This window comes from Podarcis gaigeae, assembly GCF_964106915.1.
Source record: "Podarcis gaigeae genome assembly, chromosome: 2".
Taxonomy (NCBI): Eukaryota; Metazoa; Chordata; class Lepidosauria; order Squamata; family Lacertidae; genus Podarcis; species Podarcis gaigeae.
Window position 1 is genome coordinate 86,645,717 of NC_139679.1, and position 20,260 is coordinate 86,665,976.

General features: G+C 46.8%; 1 protein-coding gene across 6 annotated transcripts in view; it reads left to right on the forward strand.

The window, feature by feature from the left end:
* Window positions 1-410: 410 nt before the first annotated feature.
* PLXNA1 (plexin A1) overlaps window positions 411-20,260 on the forward strand; it is a 302,883-nt gene continuing 283,033 nt past the window's right edge. For 2 of the 6 annotated variants that reach the window (XM_083721533.1, XM_083721538.1), the window contains exon 1: window positions 419-702. The gene's annotated coding sequence lies outside the window, so the exon portion shown is untranslated. Of the gene's footprint in view, window positions 703-1,271; window positions 1,508-20,260 lie in introns of those variants that run through there. The other 4 variants (XM_083721536.1, XM_083721535.1, XM_083721537.1 and 1 more) reach the window with 4 other exon arrangements.

Genomic DNA, 20,260 nt, shown 5'->3' on the forward strand with positions numbered 1-20,260 from the left:
CCCATGCCTCACAGCTCTCCGTGGCAAGGGGATTTTCACCGGCGATGACACGATCGCGGTTCAGCCTGCAACGCATTTGCTGCGAACCTTTATCAGCTCTACGTCCTAGCCAAAGCAGCTTTTGCATCCCTTTGCAAAACCGGACAACCATCCCCTTGTAAAGCAAAGCAAGACACGTTTTTCCACGTCCAGAGTGTTGCTGCCGACCCATTCTTGCTCCCGAGACGATTTCTCCCCGCCCCGCCTCCTGCGGCACCCTCGGTTCTTCCGACAAGCCATTGCGAGCATCACCGCTTTTAAGGCTCCTCGGGCGGCATTGCCCCTTTAAGAGCGCGCCAGCCTCCTTCGGCTTGCGGGCCTCCCCTCGCCTGCTCTTCATTCTCTTCTCTCCTCCTCCTCTCCTCTAGCGCGCCGGTCTGCACAGGTGTGGGCGCCCTCTAGAGGCCGAATCCGGGCGAGCCGAGCAGCGACTGCAGCCCCTTTTGAATGTGTCTCTCCGTCTGCCTCCCTGGGAAGTCAGATCGAGGCTGGAGTTCCATTGGAACCCTGCGCTGCATTCCTTTCCATTCATGCTGGGCAGCAGCAGCGGCGGCGGCGGCAGAAAAGCAAGTGGAGCGCGGTGCCCGGAGTTGCAGCGCGGGGGTTGTTCGGTGTGGAATGTAATCATGGCAGGCGCCTCCGAAGCAAGCTCCGATTCAAGCTGTAAGTCTAACTTTCCTCTTTGAGGCTTTCCGTGGATACGTTTCTGGGGTGGGCATTTTTTTTGTATGTTTGTTTTGTTTGAAAAAAGCAAGCGATCGTTGCAGAGAGGAAGACGCGAAAGAGGTGGTTTGCATGGAGAGGACTGAGAGAGCGTAGCGAAACGCCTTTCTCCGCTTCCCTGGCTTAGCTCCGAGATAGTTGAGCCTCATTCAAGAGAGAGACACACACACACACACGGGGAGATGTTCAGCCTTTCTTAGCTCGGAGGGAGCCTTTTCTGTTTTACTGGGGACGAGGTGGTGGGGGGCAGAGATTTGCGGTTCCAGACGCGGCGAGAGACCCGCTTTCCATTTAGTTGATTTATTCCTTTCTTTTGCATGCGGGAGGAGAGAGGAGTTTGCTGGATTCTTTTGCTGGGTGGGATCGGCGGCGCCGACGCCACGGCGCTGCTATTATTTGGGGTGGTGGTGTCTTTGGTATGTGCGCTGTGTGTGCCGGGGAGATCGTAAAGTAAGGAAAGCGCGTGAGACGAGCACACACACACACGCACGAGCGCGCGCACAAACACCAATGTGGCATGGGGGTGGGGTGAGAAAGGGGACCGGCTCATCGCTTGGCCAAAAAGCCTAGCCCGGAATGGTGTGGTCAGAGGCTTTTTCCCGAGGGGATCTCGGCATCAGGAAGAGCGAGAGAGGCTGCATGGGTCCTTCGGTGAAAAGGAAGCAGGGAAATGTGGCCGGCGAGGCAGGCTCGGAGCGGGAAGAGTTGACAATGAGACGCGGAGGAGCGCTGGCAATTAAAAAGTGTGCGTAGCGAACGCGGCACCTCGGCAGCCTTTGCGACGCGCGAGAGAAGGGCGTGTGTGTGCGCGTGGTTAGCGGCGGCCGTAGTGGCGGGTGGTGGAAACGGAATGGAAAGGACTGGAATGGATCCGCATGTGGTTGTAACAGCGACGCTAGCAAGAGATGCGCGGCGGGGAGGGAAAGCCGAGCGGGGGTGGAGGGCGGCGGCGGCGGCGGCCGAGCACGAGGAGGAGCAGCAGCAGCGCTTCCTTGGAGAGCTTTGGAGGCACTAAAAATGTGCCGCCGCGCTGGTTCCGTGCATGCGGAGGTCTCTCTCTTTGCCTTTCTCCTCCCGCAAACACACCCCTCGGCACACCGTGCCTGGGCGAAGGGGGGAAAGTAGGCAAGGACGGAGCTCGCTTGGAGGCGGCGGCGGGGGGAGAAAACTGCAGCAGAGCTGAGCGAGGACGGCAGCCTGCGTGTGTGGCTGCGCGGGTGCAGCGTGGCGCTCCGACTGCCGCTTGCCAGCTCTTTCCGCATTTACCTTGCGCTTGTGGGTTATTCTCCGGGAGCTCCTGCCTGCCTCCGCCTTGCTGGGAGGGAGGGAGGGGGGCCGGCGCCTGGCGAGCGGCTCGGCAAGCCCGCTGTATTGCATCTTTTCCTTCCTTTTCTCCTTGGGGGTGTGCGGGGAGAGTGTGCGTGTGTGGGGAGAGAGAGAAGCTGGCTTTGGATAGACACTGTCTTTTCTGGCTTCGGAGGCTGGCGAGGGGAGGGCAGCAGCTTCGCAGTGCGAAAAGTGACTCAACTCTCCAGTCATCCTCGTCGGCGCAATGAACCCGGTGGAGATGGTCGTGTCATTTCCACCAGCCATACCCCCTTGCTCCCTCTCTCGCTCTCCTGATTTGCAAAGGGGAAAAGTTTGATCGCAAATATTTTTATTATTACTACTGTTTTCCTTTTATTGGGATGTCGGGGACGGTGGACCGCTGAGATCCGGCAGTTAGAGGACCCCCCCGGCACAATCTTGCAACCCACAGCAAGTCTAAAGGGAGGGGGGGCACCATTTTCTCCCCTAGCCTAGTTTTGGCGTCATTGCCCCAAGCCTGCTCGACCCTCTTCTCCCTAAATCCGTCCCTCATGGCGCCCGGAGTTGAAGAACTTTGCCTGGGGAGCGAGTCGTCCCTTTGGCTTGGGAAGAAGCCCCGTGAGCTTAGCGAGAGATGCCCCAGCCAAGCCGGAAGAGTCCCCGCGGGGCTGCCTGGCTGCTGTGAGGCAGGATGTAGGTACCCACACCTTGGTTCTAGAGTTCCTCCTTGCAAAAGGAAACCGCTTTCTCCTTGCTTGTCAACTTCCTTAATGGGCAAGCAGGAGCTAATCTGGCCAGCCAGCAGTCCGGTGACTCCAACCCCACACTGCCCTCATTGCTATTAAGGGTGGCGGCTGCTGATGGGTCTTGTTGTATAGCCTAGTTCGTTAAGCAGAATAGCCCCCCCCTTTCCTGTCCCCATCTGGTAATGAGAGAATCTGTGGACCAGGAGTGCTGTAAGAATTCAAGGAGCCTTTGCACAGCCCTTCGAAAAGCACGTAGCATCATATTATGGGTTATTCATTCATGAATTATTCTTGCTGATTATGGTGTAGTTTAGGAAAGGCTCCGAAGCTCTGCCACCCAACAGCAACCCTCCTTGCACCCAGATGATAAATATAGCTCTGTGGAGTGAATAAGAGAGGCCATTGTGTGTTGTGTGTAGGTGTTATCCATAATGCATATGTATAAGCCTTTACATTAAACAAAAACTGGAGGTTGTAAACCACCCTGAACCCTTTCGGGAAGACAGGGTAAATGTCTAGGTAAAGAATAAATTTGTTCAAATAAAAATAAGCCCATTTATGCAGAGTGTAGCTCTTGCTTGCATATTTGCTTTTCAGAATTGCTTTCCTAGAACCACTGTTCTAGTTATTGGGTCCTCTGTACGTGTGTGTGTGTGTGTGAGAGAGATACAGGTATAAAATCTGTGTCCAAAGCACACTCGCAAGGCTCCAGCATATTTGAGTGCAGGGCTTTGCAGACTTTCAGATGTGGTCTGGGTCCAATCAATAAATAAATATTTGATCCTTTCCCCCCCCCCTTTGATTTTTTTATGTGTGTGCATTCTTCCTTTCCATCCAGTGAAATTCTCTCTCATCACCTTAGCCGTGTGTTTATGCATATTGATTAAGCGTCTGGATTGACCAGCTCTGACTGGGGGATCGTGAAGCAAGGAGGGTATAGGCAGAATTTACATGAGATCAGTAGTCACAGAATGAACCTAGTTAGGAATCTGGTAAATTAGGAAGAGGTGTGGGATTTAGCCTTTCTAGTTAAAAACCCTTTCCCCACTCCCTCATGCCCACGTGTTTTGAAGGAAGTATCCTCAATATCGTACAAATTAACATTTACAATAATCCTTTTAGAAACACAGCAGGAAGAAAAGTTCAGATCGAAAGCTGCCTTTAGGAAGTAGTTTTTCCCCTCCCTTAAGATGAAATCTGTAAGCAAACAGACTTCTTAGAATACAGTTGGTTATTGCCCTTTCAGTGGAATAAAAATTATTCATCCATTTTTTGTTGTTGCAATGATGGGGAAGAGGGATCTGCAAAGGATGAGCACAGGGCTATTGACTGCATCAAAGGTTATTCATTTGAAAACATCATTTCCCTCTGTATAGCATCTAATTGCTTCCTGAACAATCTCAAAGTCTTTTGTATGTACTCAGTGGGTAAAATGAGTGACTCGATATCTCTCTCTTAAGATACTGGTTGTGACCAAATTGTGCAGAGTGAGGAAATCAAAGCAAATTAGCAGGCCATCCCCCTACAACTTGCAGCTAGAGGCAGAGATAATTTCTTAAGTGGGTTATAAAGAGAAGAGGCTTAAAAATAAAATCTTCTGCTTCAGACTGTTTGCATAGTTCAACTTGTTTTATATTAGTAAATTACAGTGCTGGTGGTGCTGAGACAATATCGAGTCTGTGTGGGTGGGAAGGAAGTTTAGATCCAAAATATGTGATCATGTAACAGAGCAAGACGCTGTGGGGAATGCTAGATGGTAATCCGCTGTGTTGCATTCTGGATTTGTATTTTTGTTTTGGATCCTGCTGATTCCTCCCTTTAACCTGATCTGCCTGTTTGGATTAAGATCCCATTGTGCCTAACATGCATGTATTCCTCTCTGGTAGATTTTGCAAAAACAATAGCCAGAGGGCGATTCTTGCTTTTCACAGTTGGATTACTGGGTGTTCTGTCCCATTTGTGTGATACCATAGCAAGCTTTTCAGGGACACTAAAACACCCCTCCTGCCAAATTAGAATGTGTATTAAACTATGTATAAATGTCCAGAATGTCCAGTTGTTGACAACATTCTCCATTGAGATCTGGACTGCTTGTTGCACTAGCAAGTGCCATCGTTTTCAGATATTTAGGGGAGGGGCTGTCACTCCCTCATAGAGCACTTGCATTATATGTAAAAAGTCCCACCTTCAGTTCCTGGCATTTCTAAGTAAAGGGATCTTAAGTAGCAGTGCTTGGAAGCCCCTTTGCCTGAGATGCTGGAGAGCCAGAACTAGAAGTATTTATTTTCTACATTTATAGCCCACCTTACTTCCATCATGGTACTCAAGGTGGCATATGTTGGATTCATAAAGGTTGTCTCCCATCCACTGACCAGATGCACACCTGCTCCAGCATCATAGATGGACCAAGGGGTTGATTTAGTATAAAGCAGCGTTATATGTTCATGTAAAATGTTATTAATTTATCTTAAATAGAATGTTCAAAAATAGTATATTGAATGTAAACTTTATTTTTCTGGATCTCCCCACACCATTTTAATTTTTAAAAAAACCAGTGTTCTCCCAAGAAACAGTCATTTCCCACATGATAATCACATCATCAAATCTATTTACCACGCTAAGCCAGTTGTTTCCATACAGTCACTCACTCAGTTTTTAGATTTCACTTTATAGGAATTGTGGTTTTTACCTTGATCCTAAACATGCAAGCAAATGCCCCTGATTACAGGTGAGTTTGTTTCTAACAAGTTAAGTGAAGGAGTGCAGCCTTAGTTATTAGGGAATTTAATTTGTTTTTCTCTCTCTCTCTTTCTCTCTTATACACACACACACACACACACATACACACACACACACACACAACTTAAATGCTGCCCAGCCTGGTGTTTGTGTTTGTTTGTTTGTTTGTTTGTTTGTTTGTGTGTTTCCTGCATGGTTACCGATTTTTAAAAAATAACTGTAGCTCACTCCTCTCCTCCCCAAGGAGAGTTGGGGCCGGAATAGAATGCAGCGCTAGAGGCCTTATGAGACCGGTGTGCATTTTGGGGAATTGGAGGGTATGAATGACTCCTGAACTGATGATGAATTCTGGCGTTAGTTTATGCCCTCTGCCACTTGTGTTGGTAAGGGGCCTTGTCTCCTGCCTGAATGGAAGGTGTTCAGTTGAGGAACCTCACCTTTTGTTACTGAAGTAGGCAAATACCCCCTGGAGTCAGTGTGAGTGCTGCTTGCAGGATGCAGTTATTGGCGTCACATCTGACTCAAATTTATTTTGAACCACATCACTATCCCTAACAGTCTCCTTTGTAATAAAACAAATGCACACAGAGGCCCAGAGGCACTAATTACCTATCCGAGATGCTTATACCAAGCCGACATCCATAGAAATTTAACTGCCCTGCAGTACATACACAGTTATCCTCACAGTACCCCTGAAAGATAGCACCATGCTATTATCTCTGTTTTATAAGTTGTGGAGTGAGATGCAAGAGTGTTGCTTTACCTTACTGGGATGTTGTGAGGACAAACACCCACAACTGTAGACATCTGTGTACATCTGTTAATGCTCCTTTGCATTCAAGCACATTCACATTTCCTCCAGTCTTCAACCTTGCCGTCATATAATGGTAAAATACTAGGGGGACTTAGCCAAAGTGATACAGAAATCAGTGGCAAGTAAAAACTAGACTGAGAAGTGTTGAGCCACCACAGTGGAACATATCCTGTGATTTGCGTTTTGTTGGGCTTCCTCTGATTATGAAATAGATGTAATGCGTTGCAACTGACCTCCTGATGAGTGGCCTTCTGGAAGCATACAACACCCAGAGTTCAGCGTCTTCACTAGCTTACTGTTGTTTTCCAAGGGCAAACAAGGTGAATGGGATTGATGGGAATTGAAAACACCTAGAGGGCACCAGGTTGGGAAAGACTGCTCGACCACACAGGGGAGTGATTCCACCCTTTTATACATCATGATTGTGTTTGCTGCAGGTACACTGGTGTTTTCTGGAGCAGTGAAATATGAATGACAGCTGCCCATTCTTTTGCACATGTATCAGAAGGTCACTTTAAGGCACAACCTTGTGCACTCATTTGTATGGGTGTTAAGAACATGTGTCTGTTTGTGCTTCCCATGTCTGGGAAAACAATATAGTCTCGGTAAACATGGTTGCTGCCAAACATGGAGATTCTCTAAGATATACTAAGACATAAGTTTCTCTGGTGACCCTGGGTTTTCCACTTTCTGCTCCAGTATGTGCCACAATATGTGTGATTTCATGGAACTGTTTTTGCTACATCCATCACCCTACAGTAAACATCTAGTGCAGTGGTGAACCTTACTTGCCTATAGCCTGATTGTGGTACACCATATTCTGTGTGATGTGGGGCAGTGGTTAGTGGGAAATCTCCAGTCTGCTATGTGAAGCTTAATAGCCAGCTTTGGGTAAGTCACTTTCAGTCTACCTCACAGGTTTGTTGTGAGGTTTAAATGGGGGAAAGGTACAATACAAAAATTTAATGTTAAAGGTAAAGGGATTTGGTGGGAGGGAGGCAGAGTTGGATTGTTCTTTGTTCTTAAAAGCACCTAATACTGCAGGGAAAATGAATAAAACTAATGAACTGAAATTCATTAGAGATGAATGCAAGGGCAAAATAAAATGCACATGTATAGGACGGGATACTTGGCTTGGCAGTAGTACATGTGAAAAGGACCTTGGGATTCTAGCTGATTACATGCTGAACTTGGGTCAGCAGTGTGACGTGTCTTCATAAAGCGCCAATGTCTTTAGACTGCATTAAAAGAACCAAGTCAAATAAATATTAGTTTCATTTTATTCTGCACTAGTCAGACCACATTTGCAGCACTCTGCCCTGTTCTGGGTGCCATCCTTCAATTAGGATATAGATAACTTTGATCAGAGCTAGAGGAGGGAAATGAAGATGGGTCTAAACAGCAAGAGCTATAGCCAGGGTTATGGGAAACCAAGTCCAATGAGCAGAGGTTGAAGGAACTGCCTACGTTTAGCCTTGAGAAGGCTGAGGGGGAAACAATAGCACCATTCAAATACCTGAAGGGCTGGCACATAGAAGATGGGCCCAGACTTGTCCTCTGCTTCCCTAGTAGGCAGAATGGGATCTTGAAGTTATACAAAGGTAGGATTCAGCTGAACCTTAGGAGTAATTACCGTATTTTTCGCCCTATAGGACGCACTTTTTCCCCTCCCAAAGTGAAGGGGAAATGTGTGTGCGTCCTATGGGGCAAATGCAGGCTTTCGCTGAAGCCTGGAGAGTGAGAGGCGTCGGTGCGCACCGACCCCTCTCGCTCTCCAGGCTTCAGGAAGCTATCTGCAAGCCTCGCGTGCCCAGCGGGAGGTCCCGCCGGGTGCACGAGGCTTGGGGCGGCAGCCTGCAGCCCGAAGCACGGGGCGAGCTGCGGAGCCCGCCCCTTGCTTTGGGCAGATGTCTGCAAGCCTCGCGCGCCCGGCGGGACCTCCCGCCGGGCGCGCAAGGCTTGGGGCGGCAGCCTGTTCTGGGGACTGGGGTCGGGGGAAGCTCAGGCTTCCCCCGCACCAGCCCCCGCGCCTGGGGGGAAAATATTTTTTCCCCCTTTATTCCTCCCCCCCCCCCAAAAAAACTAGGTGCGTCCTATGGGGCGAAAAATATGGTAGTTGAGTCTACGAGTAGTTCCAACAATGGAACCAGTTACCTGATGATGAGCTCTGCTTCACTGGAGGTCTTCCAAGTAGAGGCTGGGCAGCCATCTCTTGGGGATGCCCTGGCCCTGAATTTCCTGCATTGAGCAAATGGCTGGACTAGATTGCCTACAAAGATCCCTCCAACTCTTGCGATTCCTCAGTGAGATGACCCGTAATGGTGGTGAGGTTTCACTGAAATACAGGTTTGCCCCACAAGTACCAATTCTCCCCTGCAGTGTGTACCTGTAGGGGAGTGTTCTTGTGGGTTCAGTTCTAATGGATGATACTGAGGTATCACAAGTCTAGCCACTGCCCCACATGTTTGGAATATGCGCCCTAGGATATGTCCCAGACCGTCACTGTTACTAAATAGTAATAGCACGCAACTAGTGTTGTGTTAAGTGACCTTCTGTCATGGGAATTAGTAGCAGTGAGAAAGGCATATGTGAGGGTGCTATTTGCTTTTGGATTTAATGGTGTTGCACATGGATTTCTCATTGTTGCCTATCTCTGATACCCAAGGCGATTCTTCTGGCAGCTGACAGACTGTGAGTGCATACGCCTCGCTTTTGTGTGTGTAAACGCACACAACTTGTTCGTCCAGATATATTTGGGTGTGTTATTTGATCAAAGGCCTTTTGTGGTAGGATGCTGAAGTGGTGGATAAAAGGAAGGTGTACTTAGCAAATTCAGTTCATCTCAAGCGTGGGTAATGCCTTTTCATAAAGGATGTCTTTTGACCTGCTAAGAGGTGTGGGTCCAGTTTCACCCTGTGAAGAGCAGCCGCTCAGCACTTCTAGGGGCGGTCAATCCCTGTGTTTAGAAAAGAGCTAAAGAAACCACACTGCTCCTCAAATAAAAAGCTCAGTCATGTCTGTGCATTTCCTCCTGGAGCAGCCATTACTTTTGGATGATGTGTTTCTGTTCCAGCTTGACCTTTGCTGCTGTTGCTTTTATGTCATCCCCTGTTCCCAGACCCTTTAAACCCCAGGCAAATGCCTTTTAGATACCGGAGAAACATTAACTGACCATCAGGAGTTTTGTTTAAAGCAAGCAGCATATACGTTGGAGGTTTTCCTCATTTAGCAGGGGCACAGAAAGCACCTGCCCCAACCTCTCCTCTTTGTTCTCTGTGGAACAAAATGCCGAAATTCCCTTCCAGTTGCTGAACAGTCACTGAACTTTAGATGTCAAACCTCAGCCTAAATTAAATGTAAAGGGTTTTCCTCCCTTCCACTTCTGCTGAGTGAAGATGCTAGATGATCTCATAATATTATGTAATTAAACTCCATAAGATTAGTTTTGTAAGTGATGACATTTTACAGCTGCCAAGATTATCTGAGTCTTTTGTTTAAAGTATTTTCTCTTTGTAAACTCTGCGAGAGGAGCATTAAGTGGAAGGGATAGGCTGGGAGTGTTTGCTGTCCTCATTTACTGATGAGGAACTGGGGAGTGTGTGCAGGCCCTGTGTTTTGCTGGCATCAGTTTGTCTCGGGAGACAATGGAAGAGTGAACCTTTGGAGGTGAAGGCAAAACGTTGGAGAGTTACCACGCCTGCTGTGGCTGTAGAGACTGACACGGGAGAGAGATGTTTTGTTGCAGCTGGGGCAGGTGAAGGCATCCAGTAGTGCTGCTGCAGATGCATCATGGCTTTCCTTCTCTCTGTGCTCCTCTCAGTGGTCAGTCCTCCTGTGGACACTACTGTGGATACACAACCTGACTGATAGTCAACAGGCGCTGCGGTTGTCTTCAAGGGATTCCCACATGGTGGGGTTAATGCTGCTAGCCTTTATGCCATGTTTGCAGACATCTTTGTATCACAGAGTTGGTCTGCCAATGGGCCTGTGCCTGAAGCCAGCTCCCTGTAGATCCTTGGGGATCCTGCCATCTTCTATTCTGTGGACATCACCAAGACAGCGTGGACAAGAAGTGCGAACATGCTGGGAATGTAGTTGAGGAGAACGTGTCTCTTTGTTTGAGACTCTGTCCAGCTATGTGATGCCCCAAACCTTCCTGACACAGCGAATGTGGAAGGTGTTGAGGTGCTGCTCCTGATGGGAGTGAGTTGCCCACATGGCCCTCGAAGCCATCTGCTGGAACTGTAGACTAAATTACTTGTTATATCCGTTTGAGGACCTCTTCCTACTGTTCTGATACATTAAAGGATTTGGGGGGGGGGGAATACTCTGCAGAATCTGCAATCTTGTGTATTTTGCTTTTCTTCTGCCAATGGGTTTACTGTAATACTTTACCTTGCCTCAATGTGGCAAAGTAGAAACCACCTACAGAAGAGTGGAGTGCTCCTCTATCTATCTATCTATCTATCTATCTATCTATCTATCTATCTATCTATCTATCTTGCTAGAGGTGGCAAGAGAGAGAGAGGGCAAAAGAGCCGATTGCAGTGGGGTGGGGTGTTGAGGCAGGAGACAGTTTCCACTTGTGGGCCTTTCTTTTGCCTCCTGCCTTGGCAGTTGCTCCTTTCTGTTCTCCGATCCTCCAGTGACTCCTGCTTGCTACAGAAAAGAGCCCCCCCAAACCCCCAAATTCTTGCAGAACATTGAAAACTCCTTTGCTACCAAGCAGCAATTTGCTCTCTGATGCCTGCTATTTCAGGTGACCATGAAGGATAGGTACGCACATAAATGCTTCTTAAATAGCTGCACTGGAAAACCCATTCTCTGGTCTTCACAGCCTCTTGGGTGGCATTGTTAGTACCTACGTTTGCCTGCCTGTATCACTGAGAGTAAAAACCTGTTGCTCTGATCCTGGATCAAAAACGCTGACTATTACTGCGTATGAAAGATGGACGTTCTACAAGGTGGCCTGCCGGGTAAAATCAGATTGGCTTTCGTTTGGTTCTCCGTAAACCTCTGTTGAAGTAGGCTGTTATCCATCCTCCCTCAGAGGTCCTCTGGAAATGCTATCATTTCTTTCCAGGGAGACGACTCTTTATTTCTGCCGAAAGCATTGCCTTCCACTTGGTGGCTGTGTCAGGCCCCGGAATGTATTTCAGCGCCAGGGCTTGGTTGTGTCACAGGCAAAATAATACTAGATGTGTCTCTGAGGGTGCGCAGAGTGCACTTCCCTCCCGCTGCCTGATTAGAACCCCCCTGCGTCTTTGACACAGTCTTGACTCTGCAGCTCCAGCTCTTCTCTTCAGCTCTTGCAGGAGCCCACTGTGCTAAGGCTGACAGCTTGCAGAGCAGCCTGTGGGCTCTCCCTCCCCCCCCACTCCCCCCCCCCCGCCCTGCTTTTCCTATCTCACACATCCAATCTGCTGGCCAAGTTGGCACTGAGACCGAGGAGAAGTAGTAATCCAATTTGGGCACTTTAACTGCACTTTGCTAACTGTGCCTCTGGCCAAAGCTTGGGAACTTTAATCTGCCTAATGACCTCGGCTTCAGGGACTGGGGGAACTGACTGAGGGTCATTTGTTTTATTTATTTGCTTTTACTTTTCAATGGCTGTTGGGGGCAGGGTTGGAGGGAGGTGGATTTGACACAGGTGCTGAGGTTGCTAGGGCCCAGTTGCTGGTGTATGTGGCATCCTGCACAAGCCAGAACTTTTCCTATAGCAGCAGAGAAATGTGGGCCTTTTTTTTGCAATTTAATTCTTTTTTTAGCATCGTTCTGTCTTGTTCTCCTCCTCACCTCGTATTTTTTAATTTTATTTTAAAAAATCTTGTAGAGACGGCATCACCAGGCAAGTCAGTTTTGCAATATATTATTATTTTTCAGGAATGCTCAGCCAAGAAAAATAAAGTGCCTCTCTCTTGCTTTGGTTGCCTACTGTTTAATGTACAAAATACAGGGGTGGTAATTGCATTAAAATGTATATAATTATACCATAGGAAAAAAAGAAGTCTTGTTAATTGCACGGGTGTTTTGAACTGATAAGTGTTGAGTGATTCATGTTTTCTTAGGAGATCACTAAAGCAGAGCTGTCCTCCACAATGGGAGAGGCTTGTTTTCATACGATTCAGAGACAGTGAACTAAACATAGAATCTGAGCTGACTTCACTATCGCCTAGGCCCACTGTGCCTTACTGGGCTCTTTGGAAACGGATCCTGCAAGATGCTGAGTGCCCAATCAGAAGTAAGTCCCACTGAGTTCAAAGGGGCTTACTCCCAAGTAACGGTCAACATGATTTTGTTGTAAAGCATTCATACTCTCCTTTTTTAAACAAGAAAATAGGTTTGTGAAGCTAAATCCTAACAGCTAAAAACTACGTAATTGCACATAACACTAAACTACTGTTTAGCACTATGTGGGTGAACCTCAGCAAGCCTGGGGAAAGGGTGGGATTCAACTAATGAGTCCTGTCAGTAGAAGCGCTGTATAAAGACTTACGCTTGTGCAATGGGGCTCCCCCCACGATACCCCATGAAATTGGCTCTGGGGGTTTGTTAGGCAGACACTTGGAACAGCATGTGTGGGGGGGAGGGGGCTCATTCCATCTGGCAAACCAAAATGATTGCCTTGAGGGAGTGATCGCCTTAGCAGGAAGTTGAATCCTTCCCAAAGCGATAGGAGGAGGACTGCCGAGGTCACTTTCATTTTCTAAGAATGTTGGCTTAGTGTTACATGTGTGAACCAGAAATGCTGATTTAAAACAAATGATGGTTGGTTGCTAAGCAAGCCAACTTCAAACCACGGGTTTGGCATTACATGCTAGGACCCACCCTCTGTTTTTCCAGGCACTTTTCTCCTTAACTCCCTTAACTTCCAACACCACTGCTGGTCTGGGAAATACCTGCAGCAAGGCAGTGCAATGAGATGAGAGGGGAGGAAAAAGTTTATCTTATTACGCGACCTTGCTGCATTACACTACCTTGCAGGCAGATGCATGAACAAAGAAATGTGACTGCATCTGTCATATCTGGCTGGTCCCACAACACATACTTACATTTCCAAGGGAGCAGTCCCCTTGACAATAAAGGGATGGCTCTAGGATTGTCAGGGGATTAAAATGTGTTACTTGATTAACTATGGTTTTAAGTCAATTGCATGTAGAAACATTTGCATATTGCAGAATCTTGGTGAAGGTGCCTTTGGGAGGACCGTGAAGTAAACTTAGCTCGTTTAAAATGAATAAATGGATGCCACCTCTAATCTTTTGTAGAATACGTAGGGGGAGAGGGAATGTAACAGACATAAAAACGGCTTTTAAAGAAGTTCAAGTTCCATCAGTAGTGTTTAAGATCAAGATTTAAAGGAGCATTGAAGTTTATTTCTGTTGAACATTGACAGCTTCAATTATCCCTGGCTTTTGTGGTTGGAGGGAATGGTGCATTGTGATTCTGCCAGCTTAGGATACGAGGAAAGAAACAATCCTTGAGCTACTTACCTGCAGTCATATTTCTATTAGGACGGGGAAGAAGATGCATGTTTGTTTTGTTCAGAAGGTCTTTTAAAAGACCTGAGTCCCAAGATCTTTGCTTGTTGTGTATAAAGCAAAGCTCCACTGATTAACTGAAGGAAGGAGAGATAAATGTTAATCTGTCTATGCAGTGCTTTTTTCTAAAATAAATGTTTAGGGGGTACTCTCATTTTCCTACTCATATTGAAATAGTGCCCTTCAATGAGGCCAAACTTAGATTCACAAAATGTTTAGGGGTATGCGTCCCCCTGTGCCCCCCCCGAAAAAAGCACAATCTATGCAGATTTACTCAAGGGGGTGAACAAACTTACTGCCGCTAGGACTGAATGTAATGATCAATGGGTTGGGGACTGCATGCAAGGGGGGGGCAACTGGACAGTGGTGTGGTGGGTTGGGCTCCCCCCAAGCCCCTAGTGTCCTCCCCAAGAAACACATGATCAGGTACAGTCATACCTTGGTTTTCAAATAGTTTAGTTCTTGAACGTTTTGGCTCCTGAACGCTGCAAACCCGGAAGTGACTGTTCTGGTTTGCGAACGCGGCTTACACGGTTTCCGATTGGCTGCAGGAACTTCCTGCAGCCAATCAGAAGCAGCGTGTTGGTTTCCAAACATTTTGGAAGTCAAACAGACTTCCAGAACGGATTCCGTTCAACTTCCAAGCCACCTCACTGCCCCAATCAATACGTACCCAACGTTCCCTCCATCTGTCCACGTAGAGGCCGGAGAAATCCCATCTTGTATCTGTGGCTCTCACCACTGCCCCACTGGATCTTACTTCTGAGTAAGGTTGCATAGGATTTCAGCTTACATGTATTAAATTATTAAATGTATAATGTCAAGATGTTAAAGTGAAAAGGATGAGAGACGCTTTGTCTAGGAATAGCTCTCCCTGTGAAATCCTCTTGAGTTACTATGGTACATTTTTCACTCCTCTGCAAGTCATTCCCCTACCTTAGTCATTTTCATTCCTAGAAGTGCAGGCATATAAACAAGACTTTTTGCTTTGAGCGCTTTAGGCTCTGATCCTCAAAGCACTGCTGGGAGCTCCGTTGACTTGACCTGTTCTTCGGTGACATTGTTGTTTCCATCCCTGATGTTTCAAAAATGGGGTTGCCACCTCCGATGGGAGAACAAGCAAGACGTTCTCTCAGAAAGCCAAAAACCTGTTTTTCAGGCCAGTGCCTCCAGCAAAACTGAGGGGAGAAAAGAGGCAGTGAAACATATCAGGGATTGGTGGAACTTTTTCCAAAATAGGAAGTGTTAAATTTTGTGTGCATGTTAGTATTTTAAACTTCTCTTGCGCAAGCCGCAGAGCTGTCTGCTTTTGGCAATGAGGCCCTTGGCTGGGCCCAGACTGATATAATGTGGGACAATCCCGGACCCAGGATGCTTTCCCCACACTTTATTGATTGAAGGACGTGATAACTTGTGGCTTCCTTTTGGTTTGTGGAAATATGTGAGCATTCAAAAATACATGGTTCGTAATTGTACAGTGTATATATTTTTAATTGCATACCAGCTCCCACTTGTCACTGGTAAAGGCGGCTTTGAAAAACACGACAAAGTTTAAGACAGGCAAGAGGCTGTTGGGAAAACTGAGGAAACAAATAAGTGTTGTGGCTTGCAGAAAATTGGTGCCAGAGTCTCATGAAGCAGACGTCCCATAAGCTCACTATCCACAGTGCCTCCTTGTTCAGGGGATCATAGTGTGCTGTGACTGGGCCACACAGTCCAGTGGAATCCAGTGACTGGGTCACAGCCACTTTTGTTAATGAGAACAGATCAATGGTTTGTAGGGCAAACGTTTAGCTGCATGACCACCACCAGTATTGCTGTGGTGTTTTCTGTGGCTGACGTAATGTGTGGATGACACGTACGAGTGGCTCCTCCTATGATTGTGCAGGTGTATTTAAAGATGCCCGTTTACACACGTATGCTGTCCCATCTTCATATGCTTGCTGTGGAAAACAGTGTGCATTGTTTTTATTAACACACCCTTCACTCTAAGGGGCAGGTCACAGCAATTAAAACACAACGTTAAAAACAGTTAAAAACAACTTGCAACACAAAAATAAGGTGGGTCCTAAAAACACTCAACTCAAGTGTCAAAAGCTGAGATAAAGAGGTGTGTCTTCAGTATTTGCCAAAAGCCGCGTAATCAAGATGTTGCAAATATGCTTGGAGCTACATTAAGAAGCTTCCCCACTTTAAATGCAATCCATGTTTTGTGTTGAGAAGCCAAGTCCCGTCATTTAGGCTGCCTTGATATTATGTGACTACGTGTGGCCTGTAGCAGTTATGAACATTTCAATAAATATGTTATGTGGTGATGCAATGTGAAATGGGCTGAATTTACACCTTAATGATCTTTGCTTGATTCAGCTTCTGTGCTTATTTTAAGTCACATTAAAAGTAGCTTCCTGGGCTTAGAGAATGCATTGGCCATCTCTTCTTTAGCTCTGCCTTCTAGGAGTGGGATTCAGCTTCCCTAATTCTTATTGCCAGAGATTGCAGTGGCCGTTGTTGAATTGATGCCACTTGCTTTGGTCTCCCTTGTGATAAGGATACAGTAATATAATCCAAAAGCCTGGGGAGCAATCAGACCGCCTTTTAAAAAACTTTTGATTGCGGCATGGAAATTAAAATTATCCATTAGCAAGGGAAGGTTATCGCTCTTTCCACCAGTTCTCTGGTTTCCCCCCAGAGTGGTAGGGGGTTAATTTTGTGTGTGGAGACCAGGAAGTGAAGGCTGTGTAGAAATTCTAAGGGAGTTAATGGCAGTTTGCACAAAAGCAGGCAGGGGTGTGTGTGTTTGTGTGTGTGTGTGTGTGTGTGTGTGTGTAGAGCAGGTATGGGGAACCTGTTGCCCTCTGGATGCTGTTGCACTACAACTCCCATTAGCCTCAGCCAGCATGGCCCATGATTAGGGATGATGGGAATTGTAGTTCACCAATATCTGAAGGGCTACTGGTTGCCCATCCCTGGTGCAGAGGATCTAGTTTCAAGTGGGGACTTGGGGGGACATTTGAGAGTTGCATCCTAATTCATGAAATTCATTGCTGCAAGTTGTATAGGGGGTGGCACTGACTTTAAATGGTTTTTTTAGTATGATGGTTCCACGCTACCTCCAGGGCCAGAGGCAGCATGTCAGTGAATACTAGTTGCAGGGGGGCAAGAAAAGCAGGAGAGGGCTGTCACTTTTGAGCCCTGATGGCGAGCTTCCTTCCCAGGGACAATTTTTTGGGCATAGCTAGAAACAAGATGATGGATTTAATGGACCTTTGGCCTGATCTGGCAGAACTCTTCTTACATTCTGATCATAGAGATAGCAGTATCTTTTAATCGGAACTGATTTGTGAACCATAAATGTTCACCCTGTTTTAAAGCACCTTGAGTTACATGAGATCTTGGGAGGGCTGCTTGTGGTCTTCCTTTAAGAACACAGATGTATTGGGTCCATTTCTCCCATGGTCTTTGCATTCCTATGGAAGCCAGTCTGTATACATGGCATTTGCTGGGCTTCACTTGGATTCCTGTGTGCATGTCTGCTTTTATTGGCTACTCTTGGCCCTTTGGTGCCTGAGTGAAAAAGAGGCCTGTGTCACACTCTTGAAAAATAGTTTCCCTTCCCTTTGTTTTGTTTCTGTTGGAAGACTTTCAGACATTTTTTCCCTCCCTCCCTCCCCCTCCTTTTCTGCGGTTCAGCGAGACTCCGGTTATCTCACTGCTTCCAGCTTTCCCAGGCTAGCTCCTCCTTAGGCAATTAAAAACTTTTGCTACATTGTGGGGCTTGGAACTTTGAAGTGAAAAGTGGATCCAAGCTCTCTTGAAATTTGGCCCTTCCTTCACTGCAGGCAGAAGCGTCTCGCACGTTGGCAAATCTGGAACAGGCTTCCAGCCAGAACAGAACAGGGTGGAAAGCTAGGGAGAGGAACCAGGCAGAGCAAAGTGCTTTATGCAGGGGCCAGGTAATAACTGAGGAGAAGAGGAAAAGCTTATCTCAGACTGAGACAGAGTTATTTTACTGGAACTTAAAATATGCCTTTCTGCGAAATGCAGCAGCAGTTTGTTCTCTGAAATGTTTAGAACAGAGCTAAAAGAACCGAACTGGTTGTCTTGTGATGCAGCTGTACTGCCAGGTTTGAGGGGACCCTGGAGAAGATGCCCTCCTGGTAACCTTCCCCCCCCCATACTATCATGGTTGTTTCCCTACCCTTCCACAGCACTGTCATGGCTGCTCTGCATTTGCCTCCAACTTTCTCATATTCTACGGAAGGGCAGCTCCAAGGCAACCCTGCCTCCCATGTCCATCCACCTCAACTCACCCTCATGGTCCTTACCTGGAGACCAGGCTGATGTGGTGAGTAGCCCATCTTGCTTGGAGGAACTGTAGCAGTCGCTCACTGCTGGAGATGAGGGGGAAAGAAGGGAGAGATGCCTCCATCTCAGTGTAACCTGGGCATGGCCTTGCTGGGCGTTGGGCTACAGGTGGACTGAGAAGTATACAACCAAAATGGATCCCCCTCCATTTGAATCATTTCTCATGAGTTAGAGTGGCAGCGACCTCAGCCAGTTGGGCACCATCTTTTGGGGAATGGGGTCAATGAAGGCGATGTTGCTGTTCCAAAGTCTTAAAAAAGATAAAGATAAAAACGATTAATGGCTGTGCCTCTTCACTTATTACTACTACTACTATTATTATCATCATCATCATTATTATTACTATCACCACCATCATCAATTAAATTGCTACACACCTGGTATACAGCAATTTTGGTATGCTTAGAATTGGTAAGTGCACTTAACTAGAAGCAAACTTCATTGGGATCAATGTAATGTGCCATGTAAAAACAAAACCTGGATATTGCAGCTGTTTCTATGCAGATTTTTGACCATGCATGGCAGGTTCAAGCCTATATGTCTCTTGACTTTCTTAAACATCCCATTCTTTTTCTGACCTTTCCAAACCAAGGCTGACAGTGGAGAAGAACTGCTAATGAGAGCAGTTCAGAATAGCTTGGGCCTTTGGGATATTGACTCCTCTAGCGGGGTTGTTATGGTAGGGACTGGTGAATGCTGCGGAGGCAAGCTGGGAAATGGGAACAGAACCAGCTGGGCTGTAGCTGATCCCATTCCTGTGCCCAGCTGTCTGGTGGTTATCTATAAAGGAGGGCAAGCAACTGATATTTGGAAGGGGAACACAGTTGTAATAAATACACTTTTTTCACTTGGGAATATCCTGTATTTCATTTATTACTGTATTTATAGCCAGCATTTCCTCCATGATGGAGCTGAAGATGGTGGTGTTGATAGGGTTCTTTGGTTGTCTCCCATCTGTGCTGTGACCAGATCTAAACCTGCTTAACTTCAGCAAGATGGTTGCATCATGTGCCTTCAGGCCATGCCCCTATTGACTGTAGTTGACGTCTTCCTGCTTATATATGTAGTGCTGCTGGTAGCTCTTTTTTTTTGCCCAGCTCAGTGATGTCAAGTCCCTTGTTTTACAATTTTTCCACATCTGCTAATTGCTAAATGGTATATTTGATGGCTGAGATGGTTTTTGAGTGCTTAGAAACCCCCAATCCCCCCCCCCCCACTGATAGAACCCATGGTAACAATAAACCTGGATTTTGTTAGGAAAAAGCAACTGCAATATAAACAGCGTCTCTGAAATGCTAGCTAGAAACGTATACAGGCTTATAAAATACCAACACTCCATGGAGATGATTAATAAATATCCCTCAGGATGGTTGAGTTTTTGTTTTTTGTTTTGGTTGGGTAACTGCAGTGATTTTACTGAGATGGGAGTGATGGAAGGTCTAAAATATGTCCGTTTGTTGATCTGGGGTGGTGCAAGGAACTCAAAATCCTCACAGGGCCAAAAGAAATAATAGGCTAAGTTGCTTGAGCACAAAGAATGAGCCAGAGCATTCCTAAGACTGCCTCGCTCTCCCTCCCCCTCCCCCTTGTTTGCATCAAGAGCGACAGCCTGCAGGCGCTAGAAGAGGTTAATATCACAACTAGTTGAAATTCCATTGCCTGTGAGCTTGAATGGAATGGCAGGGCCCTGTTCAGATTCCCAGCCTCCGCCATGCTGTGGGGATCTGACTTCTCCAGGGACAGCTTTGTGTTGTGGTGCTTCCTGAGATTTTCTTGTTCCTTCACGATCTGATTCCAGACCCTGGAACTGTGCCAGATTATGCATCAGCCAAGCATGCCTCTGAAAAAAGAAAGAATGAAAGTGTGCAGGCACACTTTGCCTCCCAGATCCCAAACCTTCAGTTCAAAAAGTAGATATTGTTCTCCTGAAGGCCATTCTTCCTCTGAAGCAGGTGGCTTACAAGAGGTTTTCCCATTTGAACCAT